Here is a 16517-nt window from a genome sequence, read left to right on the forward strand (position 1 = left end):
TGTTTTTTTTTTTTTTTTTAAAAAAAGAGAGAGAGAATTATTTATTTTTACTTTATTTTTTGAGAGGTTTTTGCTATAGGGCACGTGCGCTCGCCAGACAGAGAGAGAGAGACAGAGAGACAGAAAGCGAGAAATCACTCCCCCAGGGGGTATGCCACGTCGCAATCCCTTCTCCATTTTCCTCTCGGGATCTTGGGCACGCACGCACACACGCCTGGCGTGAGTTTAAGCCACTGGGTCCGGGACTTGAACCGCAGTCGACTATGTGGGAGTCCAGCGACATAGCCATTACGCTAACTGCTGGTCTCCCTTTATTATTTTTTAAAAAATAATAATGGGGCCAGCAGATGGTGTGATGGTTGGAGGCACTGGACTACTGGACTCCTACATGGCCAACCAGGGTTCATGTCCAGGACCTGGTGGCTTGTTTTCTCACTTTCCCTCAAAAAATAATAACAACAAATAAAGTTAAAATAAAAATAATTCTTTAAAAAAAATACATGGTATTGGGACCAGCAGGTGGCATGGTGGTTGAGAGCTTTGAGCTCTCACATAGCCGACCACAGTTCTAGTCTCAGACCTAGAGGCTTGCTTTCTCACTTTCCCTCACTCTCTTTCTCTCTGTCCCTCTCTGATCAAATTAAAATAAATAAATATATAAAATAAAGTTAAATAAAATATTAAATTATTAAAAAGAAGAACTGTTACAGTTTTAGCTCTTATGCTCAGGTCCGTGATCTATCTGGAGTTATTTTTGTATGTTATTTACTGAGAGGTTAAGATAACCAGATGTTTTGCTACCACTTATAGAAATGGTTATCCTTTTCCCACTGAATAACCTTAGCACTTTTGATCAACTTACTGTGTATTTGTGGGTCTATTTCAAGGTAATGTTTTGTTTATTGACCATTTGGCTTTATATAAGTATTACACTATTTTCATTATTATAGCTTTATCATAAATATTGAAGTTAGATCATGTAAGTGCTCCAGCTTTCTTCTCTTTCAAAGTTGCTTTGAGATTCTAGGTCCTTTTCATTTTCATATAAATTTTATGATTAGCTTCTTAGTTTTTACCAAATAGCCTTACAGGATGTTTATTGAAATGTCATTGAAAGTGTTTATCGGGCCCGCAGGTGGCATGAAGGGTAAGGTGCAGAATCCCACATGGCCGACTACTCAGTTTCAGTCCTGGACCCAACAACTTGAAGATCACGCTGAGTGGGGACCAGCAGTTCACGTAATGGCTATGTCGCTGGACTCCCATGTAGTCGACTACGGTTTGAGTCCCGGACCCAGTGACAAACTCATGCTGGCACGTGTGTGTGCGTGCCCAAGATCCCGAGAGAAGAAAGGAGAAGAAGGGATTGCGGCGTGACCATCCCCCCTGGGGGGTGATTTCTCGCTTTCTGTCTCTGTCTCTTTCTGTCTTCCTGGCAAGCGTATGCGCCCTATAGCAAAAAAGCTCTCCAAAGAAAGAAAGAAAAGAAAATCACGCTGGGTGCATGTAAGTGCATCCCCAAAATCCTGAGAGAAGAATGGAGGCGAAGGGATTGTGACTTGGCTATCCCCTCCGGGGTGGGGGTGTAGGGGGGTGATTTTTCTCTCTCTCTCTGGCGAACACACATATCCTATAGCAAAAAAACTAAACAACAATAAAAAGAAACTTCATCAATTTGGAATGAATTGACAGAATTGCTGATGTCATAACAAGATCTGAGGGAGGCACATCTCATACAGTAGCACAAAAATCCAGTCATAATGCTTATGAACCATAAAAGAACCTCTTTGTGTTCTTTTTTAATTTTATGTTTTTAAATATGTGGGAAAGTCTTTATTTCTTTTACTTTATTTATTTATTTATTTATTTTAATTTGCTATAGGGCACCTGCACTCACTGTTGAGAGACACATGCACTCACTCGCGAGAGACACAAGAGAGAGAAATCATTCCCCAGGGGAATGGCAATGCTGCAGATCCCTTCTCTATTATCCTCTTGGGATTTTGGGCACATGTGCCCATACTCCTGGTGTGATTTTTCAAGTCTCCAGGTCCAGGACTTGAACCATGCAGTCAGTCATGTGGGATCCAGCCACCTTAACCTCCATGCCACTTGCTGATCCTTTATTTCTCCTTTACTTTTTTTTTTTTTTTAAGAGCTAGATTTTTGCTATAGGGCATGTGTGTTTGCTGGAGAGACAGAGAGAGAGACAGAAAGTGAGAAATCATTCACCAGAGGGATGGCCATAATGCAATTCCTTCTCTGTTCTCCTCTCAGAATCTTGAGCATGCCCAGTGTGCTCCGGACTGGACTTGAACTGTGCATGGGAGTCCAGTGGCGGAACCATTATGCCATCTACTGGTTTCTCTCTTTTCCTTTTAAAAGATATGTTTCCATGTAATGTCAATGTTTTTTGATGTGCTGCTGCTGCTGTTGCTGCTGCTTTTGTAGGTAGGGGACCTGTTGGCTGAAGGATGGTGTGTAAAAATGAAAAGAAACCTGATACTGAAAAAAATGAGAAGGAAGATATTGGTATTTTGCTGTGAACTTGACATCCAGACTTAAAATTCTAACCTTGTTTCCTTTCTTGTTCTTAGAATCATCAGTCCCTTCGTTAATTTTAGTTTCTCAGGATTTTTACATGTTTGAGGCCATTATTATCAAATGATTCCTTAGCAGTTAGCCCAAATTCATATCAGAGACAAGCTGGATTGATTTGTGATTTTTATTGGGTCATCAGAAAAGTCGTGATCCATTTTTGCATAGAAAAACAGAGAGAGAAAAAAAGTCACGACTTTTCTGACTACTCAGTAAAATTTGCCCATGAAGCCAAAATGCCTGTTCTTTTAATGAGTGAGCAAGTACATAAGGAACACTCATATGCCCAAATGAATACATTAAATTTCAGAAAAACACGTATTACACATATGACCTTGAGTTCAAGTTGTCATAAAATTAGAACATTGTCCATATAAACGTGTAGTGAAAATGAATGTCTGCTCTTTAGGAAAGGCTCTTTGGAGCATACACCAAGAAAATAATTTTTTTTTAAACCTCTTCCCCCAAAAGAAATAAATAGAACAAACAAATATCTTGACTTTCTCTCTCTCTCTCTCTTTTAAATAATCACTAAAAAACTACTTCGATGTTTCACATGAAGGCTTTTCTTATCTCCCCCCTCTTTTTTTTTGAGAGGTTTTTGCTATAGGACGCCATGCGCTCACCAGAAAGAGAGAGACAGAGATAGAAAGCAAGAAATTAACCCCCCAGGGGGGATGGCCACACCTCAATCCCTTCTCTCGGGATCTTGGGCACGCACTCACACGTGCCCGGCGTGAGTTTAAGCCACTGGATCCGGTACTCAAACCGCGGTCAACTACATGGGAGTCCAGCAACATAGCCATTACATCAACTGCTGGTCCCAGGACTTCTGCTTTTAAAACTGTAGCCTATTATGGGAGACAAAAAAAGTGCTATGCATCCAGCCGCAATATGTATAAATATGTATTACTGTAAACTATGTAGAATAGGGAGTATGATATTGTACATGATACAGATAAGGCATTTTTTAAGACAAAGTTTTAACAACTGAGATTTTTTGAATAGTGTTGTTCTAGGCTACATTCTTATATATCTAGAAAGATTACAAGGATGATGCAAAATAGAGTAGTATCTCTGAGGGCAGGAAATATTTGCTCATGCTTTAATCAATTTTGGAATTTTAGTTGAAATCATAACACAGAAGACTCATAACAGGATTCCTGTTGGAGAATGTCTGAGATCCATTAAAAATTGGGTTGGTTTACTTTGAGAAAAGTACACTTCTCAAGGATCAATTGGGATCTGGACTTGTACTCCTCACATTTTATATTCACACATTGAGGTACCCTCTTATGAATGGATCCAATGGTCACACTAAGGTTTTCCTGTGAAGGTTTTGGTAGTAGTATATCTCAACAGAAAATAAGTATTATAAGTCTTCATATTGTCTAAATAATATTGATATGACTCATAAATTAGTAGCCATAGTTACTATTGCTAGATGAGAAGGAAATTCCCAAAACAAAGCCTGAACTTAAGCAATTTTTTAGAAGGAAAGCATAAAACCAGAAATTTTTAAAAAAGGATGACAAGGGCTGGCAGGTGGTGTGGTGGTTAAGGTGCTAGACTCCCACATGACTGACCGTGGTTCGAGTCCTGGACCCGGCAGCTTGCTTTCTCTCTCTCTCTTTCTCTCTCTCTCTGGTCAAATTAAAATAAATAAATAATAAAAATAAAATGAATAGAGTTAAAATAATTCTTAAAAAAAAGGATGACAGAATTAAGGGCAAGCATAACTGCTTTCAAATTAAATGTAAAAAGTGATGAAAGAATCAATTTTTAAAATATCTCAGATTGTATTCTTAAAAATACTAGAAACTGGGACCTGCAGGTAACTTGGTGATTAAGGTGCTGGGCTCCAGCATGGGTAACCATGGTTCAAGTCTCAGATCTGGCGGCTTGCTTTCTTACTTTCTGTCTCTTTCTCTGTCTCTCTCTGGTTGAATTAAATACTAGTAGTAAATAAAACTAAATAAAATATACTGTTAAAAAATACTAGAAGTAAATACCAACAAAATAAATTTCATACATTCATTCATTAGAATATGTAACCATTAAAAGGATGGGAGTGTTGCATGTGTGTGTAGAAATTTGTACTGTACATATGAAAAACATTGAATACTATTACTGTTTTTCTCAAGAGTAGATGTAAAAATTGGGAAGAGACATTTAATCCTTTATATCTTTTTTAAAAATTATTTAATTTTATTTATTCATTCATTCATTTTAATTTGACCAGTGAGAGACGCACAGAGAGAAGAGAAGGAAAGTGAGAAAGTATGCCACCAGGTCCGGAACTTGAACTGCAGTTGGCCATGTGGGAATGTCCAGCACCTTAACCACCACACCACCTGCTGGTCCCCAATCCTTTATATCTTTATACCAACCTACGAATGCGTGTTAGCTCCCAGTTCCTTTGGAGAGTGTTGAGGAGTACAAATAATTTTAGTGTTCTAGAATTCTAGAATACATTTACATGCACATATACATATATAAACACACCACACACACACACACACACACACACACACACACACATTTGGGGAATTTTTTTTTTTTTTTTAGATTTTTTTAAAGAATTATTTTATTTAACTTTATTTATTTATTCATTTTAATTTGACCAGAGAAGGACAGAGAGAGAGAGGGAAAGTGAGAAAGCAAGCCGCCAGGCTTGGGACTCAAACCACCATTGGCCATGTGGGAGTCCAGCACCGTTAACCACTATGCCATTTGCTGGCCCCACATTTGTGGAATTTTAAGTAGAAGAAAAAATGTATACATTGTTTTGCACTTTGACTTCTTTTAAATGTTTTCCATATTTACTTTATCATTTTTCTCTTGATACATGCATTTTATTGACTTATTTGAGAATATGCTATAGACATCATATGCTTTATTCTTTTAGATGTTTTATCTTTTTTTAAAGTTTATTTTTTTTCCTGAGAGAGACGGAGAGACAAGCAAACCCCAACAGGATCGGCATGCCACAATTCACTCCCATTGTTAACCAACCCAGAGCACAAGGAACATAGTACCTCGTGTACTCAGGAGGGTCTCTGGACACAAACTTAGGCCCTTTACCATGTGAATCCAGTTGTATTACAGCTGAGCACTGACTGGTCCCATGCCTTTTCTCTTTTAATACTATGTATGTATTTCATGAAAGCAAGCATACTACCTTACCTAAGTACAGTTACTAAATTCAGGAATTTAACATTGATAAAATAAAATACTGTCCTCTAATTTATAGTCCATATTCCAGTTTCATTTATTGTTTTTTAGTAATATTTTTTCAGCTTCAGGATCAAGTTTAGTATTGTATACTGTATGACTCTCTTATCTGGAATAATTCCTCAGCCTTTCTTTGCCTTGATATTTATATATATGAAAAATGTAGGGCAGCCAAGGATAGATTATCCCTTAGTTTGTTTTTTTTTCTGATATATTTCCATGGTTATATTTAGATTCTGCAGTATAGGTCAGAATACTACAGATGATATATTTGTCCTTCAGGTGCTGCATCTAGGTCCACAGAATGTATTGGTAACAATAATTCTGATCACTTGCGTAAGGTGCCATTTTTCCATTGTACACTGAACAATTTTTCCTTTTGCAGTTAGTGAGTGATTTGCGAGGAGAAACTTGACGACCTTATTGGTAATTCTTTTGTTATCAAACCTGCCCTCCTAGAATTAGAATCCTATGATGGTTCATGTCAGAATAAACTTTGGCTAGGATGTTTGCAAAATTGTGGTTTTCTGATTCTGTTTTTCTTTCTGTATTAATTAATTGTCATTCTCCTGTAAAGAAGAGGTTTCCTTTTATTAATTATCAGGTTAGAATAAATGTTCTTTTTCTGGGGTGGGGGAGGTATGTCCAGGGTCTAGTTGACAGTTTTTTTCTTTCTTTCAATAATTTAAGGATTTTGTTTCCCTGTCTTCTGGTTTGCATTGTTCTGATGAGGAATCTTTCATCCTTATTGTTTCTATGTATAAGAGCTGAAAAGAGACTTGACAGAGTTCCTGGAAAATAGAATTAAAATAGATTTTTGGTACAAAAATTTTTTGAAATCTCTACATAGTTTTTTCATAATATACATTTCCCAGCAACTTTTTTTTTGCCAGTAACTTTTTGAAGACTCCCTGTATAATGTATCTTTTTGTTTTGTTTTGTTTTTGTTCTTGTTTTTTAAGGTTTTTGCCATAGGGTGTATGCGATTGCCAGAGAGAGAGAGGCAGAGAAGGAGAGTGAGAAATCACCCCGAGGGGGTTTGGTCATACAACAGTCTCTTCTCCATTCTCTTCTTGGGATTTTGAGCATGCATACATGCACACACACCTGGTGTGATTTTCAAGCCATCAGGTCCAAGACTTGCACCCTTGTCGGCCATGTGGAAGTCCAGCGCCTTAACTATGATGCCACCTGCTGGCCTTACAATGTGTCCTTTAAGCAGTGTGATTGTTATATAACTCAGCCAAGTGTTCTTCATTTGTGCTTGGGGTTTATTGAACTTTTTTGGTTCTGTGGGTTTATATATAGTTTCCGTGAAATTTGGGATAGTTTTGACATCTTATCAGATACACATTTTGTTTCACCCTGCTTTCCTTTGGGGACTTCAGTTACATGTACAGTTACTGACTTTATTTATTTATTTATTTATTTGGAGAGGTTTTTGTTATAGGGCACGTGCGCTCACTAGAGAGAGAGATAGAAAGTGAGAAATCATCCCCCAGGGGGATGGACAGACCACAATCCCTTGTCCTCCATTCTCCTCTTGGGATCTTGGGCACGTATGCACACGTGTTTTTTTTTTTTTTTTTTTTTTTACTTAAGATTTTTCAACTTTATGATAGTGCAAAAGTGATGCACATGAATTAGAGACCATGTTTTGAGTACTCACACAACCATTATGTTTTTCACTTTTAGTACTGGGTTCAATAAGTTACATGGCATAGCCAGCACTTTATTATAAAGTAGGGTTTGTGTTAAGTTATTTATTTATTTATTTTTTGAGAGGTTTTTGCTATAGGGCGCATGCACTCGCCAGAAAGACAGAGACAGAGAGATAGAAAGCGAGAAATCACCCCTCAGGGGGGAATGGCCACGCCACAATCCCTTCTTCATTCTCCTCTCAGGATCTTGGGCACACACGTACACATGCCCGGTGTGAGTTTAAGCCACCAGGTCCGGGACTCGAACCGTGGTCGGCTACATGGGAGTTCAGCAACATAGCCATTACACTAACTGCTGGTCCCTGTGTTAAGTTATTTAGCTCAATCATGGGGTAATGTAAGTGTTCTGAACATGTTTAAGGTAGGCTAGGTTAAGCCATGATGTCTGCTAGGTTAGGTTTGTTAAATACATTTCTTTTTCAGGTGGGATACAGTATGGTTTTTCAAAGCATGCATCCAGTGTGTAATAACCAAATCAAGGGTGTAGTCACAGACATATTTATCTTTAACATTGAGTATTACATTTTGTTGTGCATATTTGATAAGAGTTGCAATTTTTTGGGACTAGTGAATGGTGTGATGGTTGCATTGCTGGACTCCCATGTGGTCAACCATGGTTCAGGTCCCAGACCTGGCAACTTGAAGCTCACGCTAGGCACATGTGCATGCGTGCCCAAGGTCCCAAAGGGAGAATAGAGGAGAAGGGATTGTGGCATGGCCATCCCCCTTGGGAAGTGACTTCTCACTTTTTATCTTTGGCAAGCATATGCACCCCATAGCAAAAAGCTCTCCAAAAAAAAAATTTTTTTTTTTAAAATTGTTAGTGTGTGCATTTGCTTGCTGGGGGGGGAGAGAGAGAGAAAGTGGAGAGTGGAGAGAGATAGAGAGAGAGAGACAAAGACACAGTGAGAAATGTGCTCCTTCCCATGGGGAACGATCACACTCCAATCCATTCTCTTTGATGTGTCCTTGCTTTTGGGAGTTCAGGCAAGGATGCACTTGAACCTGGTGTGTTTTTCAGGATCTAGGACTCAAACTGTATAGTTGGCCATGTAGGATACAGCTACCTTAACCATCATACCAAAGGCCGGCCTTAGTCTCTCTACTTCTGTGCCATTGAGTCCTTTGATTTCTGCTGTAGAGTGAGGACATTTAGCATATATTAAGTGGGGACATGCAGTATTTGTGTTTCATTGTCTAGCTTATTTAACTTTGCATTGTATCTTTAGATTTGTCCATTTTGTGTCAGATGACAGGATATTGTTCTGTATGGCCAGTGTGTATATGTGCCATTAAAAAAATTATTTTATTTAAATTTATTTATTTATTTTCATTTTACCAAAGAGGGACAGAGAGAGAGAGAGAAAGAGAAAATGAGAAGGCAAGCTGCCAGGTCCAGGACTCAAATCACGGTTGGCCGTATAGCAGTCTGGGGCCCTTGACCACCACGCTACCTGCTGGCCATGCTACATTTTCTTATTTCATTCATCTGTTGTTGAGCTCTTAGCTTGATTCCATGTCTCAGCTATTGTGAATAATGCTGTAATAAATATTGATGTGCAAATGTCTCTCTGACACAGTGATTTCCTGTCCTTTGGATAAATACCCAAGAGTGGAATTACTGAGTCATACAGCAGTTCTATTTTTAGATTTCTGAGGAACTTCCATACCACTTTCCACAGTGGCTGTACTAATATTAAGTGCATTTCACTTGAGGATATTTTCAGTTTACATTAGGTTTATTGGGATGTAATCCCGTTGTAAATTGAGGAGCATCTGCATATATTAGGTAGCTTCAAGTGTGTAGTGTCTTAGTGCTTATTAATTGCCAACAACATCTTTACTCTGCTGGTAATAGTGGTACAGTATTCCATAACCTAGTCTATTTGTTTACATGCATTTTGTGTCTTAATTATTTGCTCCCAGACTTCCCTGCCTGCTGGTTTTTTCCAGTTTTTCTATTTCATATATCATCATTTACATGTTTTCTAGTCTTTTTTCCCTCCAGCGTCTGATTTGCTGCTATTAATCTTATCTAGTATATTTTTTATTTTAACGTTGTATTTTTCTTCTGTAAAAATTCCATTACAACATCTTCTGTGACTCTACTTAACATCTTTTCTCTACCTCCTTGAATTTATGGAGTATAGCAATGACAACTGTGCTAAAGACCTGTTATACTAATTCTATTATCTGCCATTTCCAGATCTGTTTTGTATTGGCTGATTGGCTTACATTTTCTTGCTTCTCTTTATACTTGCTAATTTTGATTGAATACCAAATGCTGTGAATTTTACCTTATTGGGCACTGGATATTTTTATACTGCTATAAACTTTTGTACTGAGTTACAGTTAAGTTACTTGGAAACAGATCTTTCTGTCTTGCTCTTAAGTTTTTTAGGTGGAATCAGCAGCGTTTAGTCTAGCACAAAATGTTTCCATTATTGAGGCCAAACCCTTCTGAGTACTATACTCAGTGTTCTGTGAAGTAAGAGGTTTCCCAATCTGACTGACAATATTGTGAGGAAATCCCTATGTAAAAGGATATAGTCAGGAGTGATTGCCCACAGCCTCATCTTCTCAGTATCTTACTACATTAGGAATTGTATTTTACTGTGTGTAACCAATACTAGGGGTTAGTTAGCAGATAAGGGATTGATTTGATTTTTTCATCCAGTCAGTCTGGAGACTCAAGTTGTCATGGACTCTTTTTAGATCATTGTGCTGCCTTCCTAAACTGTGGCCAAAGGTAGAATGTCCAAAAAACAGTTTTCCGTAGTTTGAAGTTTGAAGGTGAATTCTATCTAGATTTGAATTGCAAATTTGGGGGTTATCAGTTAGCTTGTTGGGGCTGGTGATTTTCATTATAGAAATGGGTGATGTTTCTCCAAGAAAGCCGATAGAATAAAAAGAGTATTAGTGTGAGGACAGAACTGATAATGACACCAGTGTTTAATGGCCAAGCAGAGGAAGAAGAGATTCGAAAGCAGGCTAAGGGGAGGTTTGAGTGGGGCGGGGAATGGAGAGTCATGAGAGTACATTGTTGTGGAAACTTTAATGTATATTTATGTTTTTAGCTACCAGGATTTAAACAGCTTTTTTTTTTTTTAAGGGTAGAGATCATCTGTTGGTGGACATAGCAGTGTCTTTTCTTTTTTTATTGTGGTATAAACTTTATCATAGTAGTTAGATATAACACTAAGAAGTATGGAAGACAAGATTATATAAAATCATGTAAGCTTTGGCAGAGACTTTTGTGTTTATTCAGGGTATGAGGAAAAACTGCTGAAACATTCTGTGCAGAAAGTCAGCAATAACATTTTCTGAACTGCTTTATATGTATACACACACATACACCTATGCATACATATGTATTTTTTAATATATCTTTGCCAGAGGATGTGTGTGCTTGCTGGAAAGAGAGAGAGACAGAAAGCACTTCCTCATGGAGAATGGCCACATTGCAATTCTACTTGTTTACATGCATTCTTGTGTATGTAAACAAAAGAATGTTTACATATACATTTCTTCATTTGCCTCTTGCCTTTTTGAATTTTGGGCACACACACACACACACACACACACACACACACACACGTGCTGGCGTGTTTTCAAAGCCACTGGATCCAGGACTCAAACTGCACAGATAGCCATGTGGGAACAGTCAACTTAACCACCATACCACAGGCTGGCCCTGAAGTACTTTTTTCCTTTTTTTGGCCATAGGACACATGCGCTTGCCAAAAGGGAGATAGAGACAGTGAGAAGGAAAGTGAGAAATCATGCCCTGAGGGTGTGGCCACACTACGATCTCTTCTCAGCCATTCATTCTCCTCCTGGGCTTTTGGGCATGCACACACATGCACCTGGCGTGATTTTCAAGCTTCCAAGTCCAGGACTTGAACCACTACTGGCAATGTGAGGTGCCTTAACCACCATGCCACCTGCTGTCCCTCCTGAAGTTTTTTTTTTTTTTTTTTAAGAATTATTTAATTTTATTTATCCATTTATCTTATTTTAATTTGATCAGAGAGAGCAAGAGAGAAAGTGAGAAAGCCAGTCACCAGGTCCAGGACTTGAACCATGGTCAGCCATGTGGGAGTATCCACTGAAAAGATAACTTAGCCTGCCCCCATTGATTCATGCTGCTAAAATGCTGAACTTGGCATAGTCCCTTAGCTGGGACTGCTGGGGATGCATTAGTCCAATTCCTGATCCAACCTAAAGCCCAGGGATGATGGTACACACCTGTCACATCTGTAATACCAGGTACTTGGGAAGCTAAAGCAAGACTATCGCAAGTTCAAGGTCAGCCTATATAAATAACGTAGGAAGACTCTTGTCTCTGAAAAAAGAAAAAGATCCAGATGTGGTGGTGCTTGCCTGTAAACCTAAATGGGGAGAGAAAGGATTCTCATTGCTGTATAGAAAATTAATTATATATGAGCTTTGAGAAAAAACAGGTTGGTTAAACAGAAAACTATTTAATGTAACTGTTTCAGTAATTCATGTAACAGATACTCAAAGCTTGGAGTGGAGTGGTAGTGACAGAAATTATATTTTTCAGGAAAAACTAACATGATTTGCTAGTTGGATGAGAGAATGAAAGGAATTAAGGTTATTCCAAAATTTTTATTTTGAGCAGCTGGGAAAATAGATAGGCTTTTTGATGAAATGGAGAAGACTGGGGAGGAGTAGGTAATTTTTTTTTCACTTTGATTTTTAAAATTTTTGTTTGTTTTTTAAAATTTTTTCTTTTGAAATAACTATAAGCTCCAGAGATTTCAAAAACAGTATGAAGAAAGTGTTTTTTATTATTTGAGTGTACCTTGTTAACATAAGGTCCTATCACTTCAGAACACTTTAGTTTTAATTACTGTCAATAAGTAGATTTTTCTACATATTCAGAATTCTCCATCAAAATCAGGAAATTAACATTGATAAAATAGTATCATCTAATCCGCAGAACCAATTTAAGACTTCCCAATTGTCTCAATAATATTCTTTTAGCAAAATAGTTCAATCTAGGGTTTAATTTCATATTTTAATTTTCATAGTACCTTATTTCTGAAATTAATCTAATTTTGCCACAGAAATTGTAAGTTAAAATTTAAGAAATTCAGTTGAAAATTTAGTTTTAGGGACTGGCAGGTGGCGTAGTGGTTAAGGGTGCTGGACTCTCACATGGCTGACCATGGACCTGGCGACATGCTTTCTCACTTTCCCCTTCCCACACACACGCACACTCTGTCCCTTTCTGGTCAAATTAAGTAAATAAATAAAGTTAAATTTAAAAATTCTTCTTAAAGAAAATTTAATTTGTAGAAAGAATTGCTAATAAATAAACCTTCCTCAACCACTTGGTGACTTTCTTGTGTGTGTAAGGTAGACTAGTTTCTCATGCTAGTTATTTCCCTGAAAGGTGAAATGGAGTGACATAATGTACAATGGCAAGTTGGTTTGAGTAAGAAGTAAGAAATGCATATTTAAGTCCTACCTTTGCCCAGTTTTTTTACTTTAAATAAGTCATATTTATGGCCCTCAGATTTCTCCTTTATAAAAAGGTTAGACGGGGGACTAGCAGTTAGTGTAATGGCTATGTGGCTGGACTCCCACGTAGTCGACCGCGGTTCACGTCCTGGACCCGGTGGCTTAAAACTCACACCGGGTGCGTGTACGTGCGTGCCCAAGATCCTGAGAGGAGAACAGAGGAGAAGGGATTGCGGCATGGCCATCCCCTGGGGGGGGGGTGATTTCTTGCTTTCTGTCTCTCTCTCTGTCTCGGTCTGTCTGGCGAGCGCACGTGCCCTATAGCAAAACAAAACAAAACAAAACAAAAAACCTCTCTCTCAAAAAAAAAAAGGTTAGACAGGATCTTTATTTTTCAACTGTTTAAAATTTAGTGCTCAGACGGGCAGATAGTGTAATGGTTACATCACTGAACTTCCATATAGTCGGTCGACTGCAGTTCAAGTTTGGACCCAGTGGCTTAAAACTTATGCCAGTTGCTTGCTCGTGGGTGCCCAAAATGCCAAGAGAATGAAGGAGAAGGGGTTGCAGTGTGGCCATCCCCCATGGGGGGATGGTTTGTCACTTTCTGTCTCTTTCTCTCTCCAGTGAGTGCACGTCCCCTATAGCAAAAATCTCTCTTAAAAAAAAAAAATTAGTGCTACTTGCTTTTATTAAAAAGTTATAGAAACGGAGGTAACATAATGATTGCCCCTGGAATGATACTGATCCAGTGATGAAAGGATACTTTTCATGTTTTATGTTGTATTTTATTAATATATTTAGACTTTTTTCTTTGATAATCCTTCAATATTACATGATAGATTTAAAAATAATACATCCAAAAAGAAGTGGAAGCTGTCATAACGATGTATTTGTCAAACTGTATTTGTCCAGGGGAAAGTTAGAAGAATGGGTAGGTCAGGGTTACATTGTGTCAGCTTGAGAAAAGAATGTACAGTATTTCTGTAAATTTTTGAATTATTGCACTGGCCAGTGGCATGATGGTTAAGGTGTTGGAACCCACATGTCTGGTTGTATGGTTCAAGTTCTGGACCTGGTGGCTTGAAAAACACATTTGTGTACAAGTATATGTGCCCAAAGTCCCAATAGGAGGGAGAAATGGAGGAGAAACGAATGTGGTATGACTATCCCCATCATGGGGGTGCTTTCCCACAACTTGCCCTCCTCTCTTAGTCCTGCTCCAGCATGCAAACATGCCATTTGGCAAATTTAAAATAATTTTTACATTACTTGCTAATATTTGAAAATGGGGTGATCTCACATTAAAATTTAGATTTGTAGATTTTCAGGAAAAGTCAGCATATCTGATAATGCTAGCCTGAATTCCTGTGGGCAGCTGTTGACTAGAGTTGAGGCTGTTACTCTTCTAGATGGGCAAATGATCTCTATTTACATGTAGAGTCTGCCACTTCTGTTATCTCTCTTTCCTCCTCTCCTTCTCCTCTTCAGTTTTTCTATCCTCATTTCCTTCCTTTTTGAGATATAATTCACAGACCATGAAATGTACCCCTTTTAAAACTAAAATTCAGGAGGCAAGGGGCAGGCCTTCAGAAGAAGATTCCTCCATGGCTCCTGAGAACTAGTGATATCAGGGAAAAAAGAGAAATTAAGATTTTCTACTGATAATTCAGCCTCCAGCCCACAAACTCCAGTGATAGGGAGCCCTCTAGCCTTCTCTCTGTCTCTTCTCTTTTTTTGGTAATTTTTCCTTTAAAAAAAATTTTTTTTTTTTTGGAGAGATTTTTCGCTATAGGACGCGTGCGCTCACCTGACAGAGAGAGACAGAGAGACAGAAAGCTAGAAATCACCCCCCGGGGGGATGATCATGTCACAATCCCTTCTCCTCTGTTCTCCTCTCGGGATCTTGGGCACACAGGCACACACACACCCAGCGTGAGTTTTAAGCCTCCGGGTCCAGGACGTGAATCGCGGTCAACTATGTGGGAGTCCAGTGACATAGCCATTACACTAACTGCTGGTTCCCTCCTTTAAAATTTTTTAAAGGTAAATTATTCTCTAGCTTTCAGCCCCACCTTTATATTGCTAATCCCCCCTCCTCCCCATCCAGGAGAGGCCTAGGGGCAGACCTTCAGACAAGACTCCTCCTTGGCTCCTGAGTACTAGTGATTTCATGCGGTGTACAAGCACGCCACAGTTTTTTATTTTATTTATTTTTTTGCCTTTTTTTTAAATAAATTTTTTGGGTTTTATTTTATATATCTTTTCTTCCTTTTCTCTGTTTCTTTGTGTGTGTTTTTTTCCTTTTTTTTCTCTCTCTGTTTCCTTTTTTTATTTTCCTTTTATCTCATCACTCTTCTCCTCAGTCTTCATTCTCTGTGTTTTTAGACAGATCGAAGGGAACCATAGCCAAACATCAAATACTATTAGGGTTAACATATTCCTCAATATCCACTGAATCTGCTGCACAAATGGATAAAAACGGAATGGCAAAGAGATTCCAGATCACCTCCTTCTGCACACTTCTGAACGCTCAGATTGAACTTCAAGAATTAGGAAGAAACACACTATCCATCAGATGACTATAAATCACTGCAGGACCACAAGAAATATGGGAAAGCAAGAAAATGCCTCTCCTTCAAGGGAAAAGAATAACTCCTCTTCATCCATCGACAGTTCAATGGAAATCATGGAAATGTCTGATAAAGAATTTAGAATATTTATAATAATGAAGCTAACAGAGATGGAAGAGAAGAGAGACAAAGAACTGTGGAAGAGGCAGGAGAAAGGAACTTATGAGTTCCAGGAGGTGAGAAAATTCTTGCAAGATCTAAAAGAGGAATTACACACTTTAAAAAAGAATCAAATAGACCTGTTAGAGATGAAGGCTATAATATAGGAAGTAAAAATCTCCCTTGAAAGTATTAAACGCAGACTAGATCATACAGAAAATATAATCTCATATGTAGAAGGGAAAATTGCTGGCCTAGAAAAATCCACCAGAAAAACTGAGAAAATTGCCCCAGAAAATGAGAATAATGTACGAGAAATACTAGATACCATCAAACGTCCAAATATACATATAATTGGTATTCCAGAAGGTGAAGAGACTCATAAGGGCATTGATAATTCCATGAAATTCTGCAAGAAAAGTTTCCAAAATTCAGTTCCAAGAAATACAAAGAACTCTAAATAGAATCAACCCAAGAAGATCTTCTCCAAGACAGATTGACCAAAACCACAGAAAAAGACAGGATACTAAGATTGGCAAGAGAAAAACGGCAAGTTACCTACAAAGGATATCCATCAGGCTAACAGCAGGCCTCTCATCAGAAACAATTTGAGTGAGGAAAGAATGGGAAAATATATTCAAAGTGTTAAGGGAAAAGCAATTTCAACCAATAATATTGTACCTGGCGAGATTATCCTTCATATGGGAAGAAAAGACAAGAACATTCTCAGATAAACAAAACC

General features: G+C 38.2%; 1 protein-coding gene and 1 non-coding gene across 3 annotated transcripts in view; one reads left to right on the plus strand and one right to left on the minus strand.

Moving 5' to 3' along the window:
• Positions 1 to 16517, plus strand: part of MAP3K2 (mitogen-activated protein kinase kinase kinase 2) — a 118243-nt gene that overhangs the window by 29675 nt on the left and 72051 nt on the right. The gene's annotated exons all lie outside the window — the stretch shown is intronic.
• On the minus strand, positions 1687 to 1783 carry LOC114008776 (small nucleolar RNA U13). Its single transcript, XR_003550275.1, has one exon. It is a non-coding gene; the product is annotated as a small nucleolar RNA U13 (small nucleolar RNA).

The sequence above is a fragment of the Tupaia chinensis genome, unplaced genomic scaffold (assembly GCF_000334495.1).
Source record: "Tupaia chinensis unplaced genomic scaffold, TupChi_1.0 Scaffold000386_1, whole genome shotgun sequence".
NCBI classification, from domain to species: domain Eukaryota; kingdom Metazoa; phylum Chordata; class Mammalia; order Scandentia; family Tupaiidae; genus Tupaia; species Tupaia belangeri.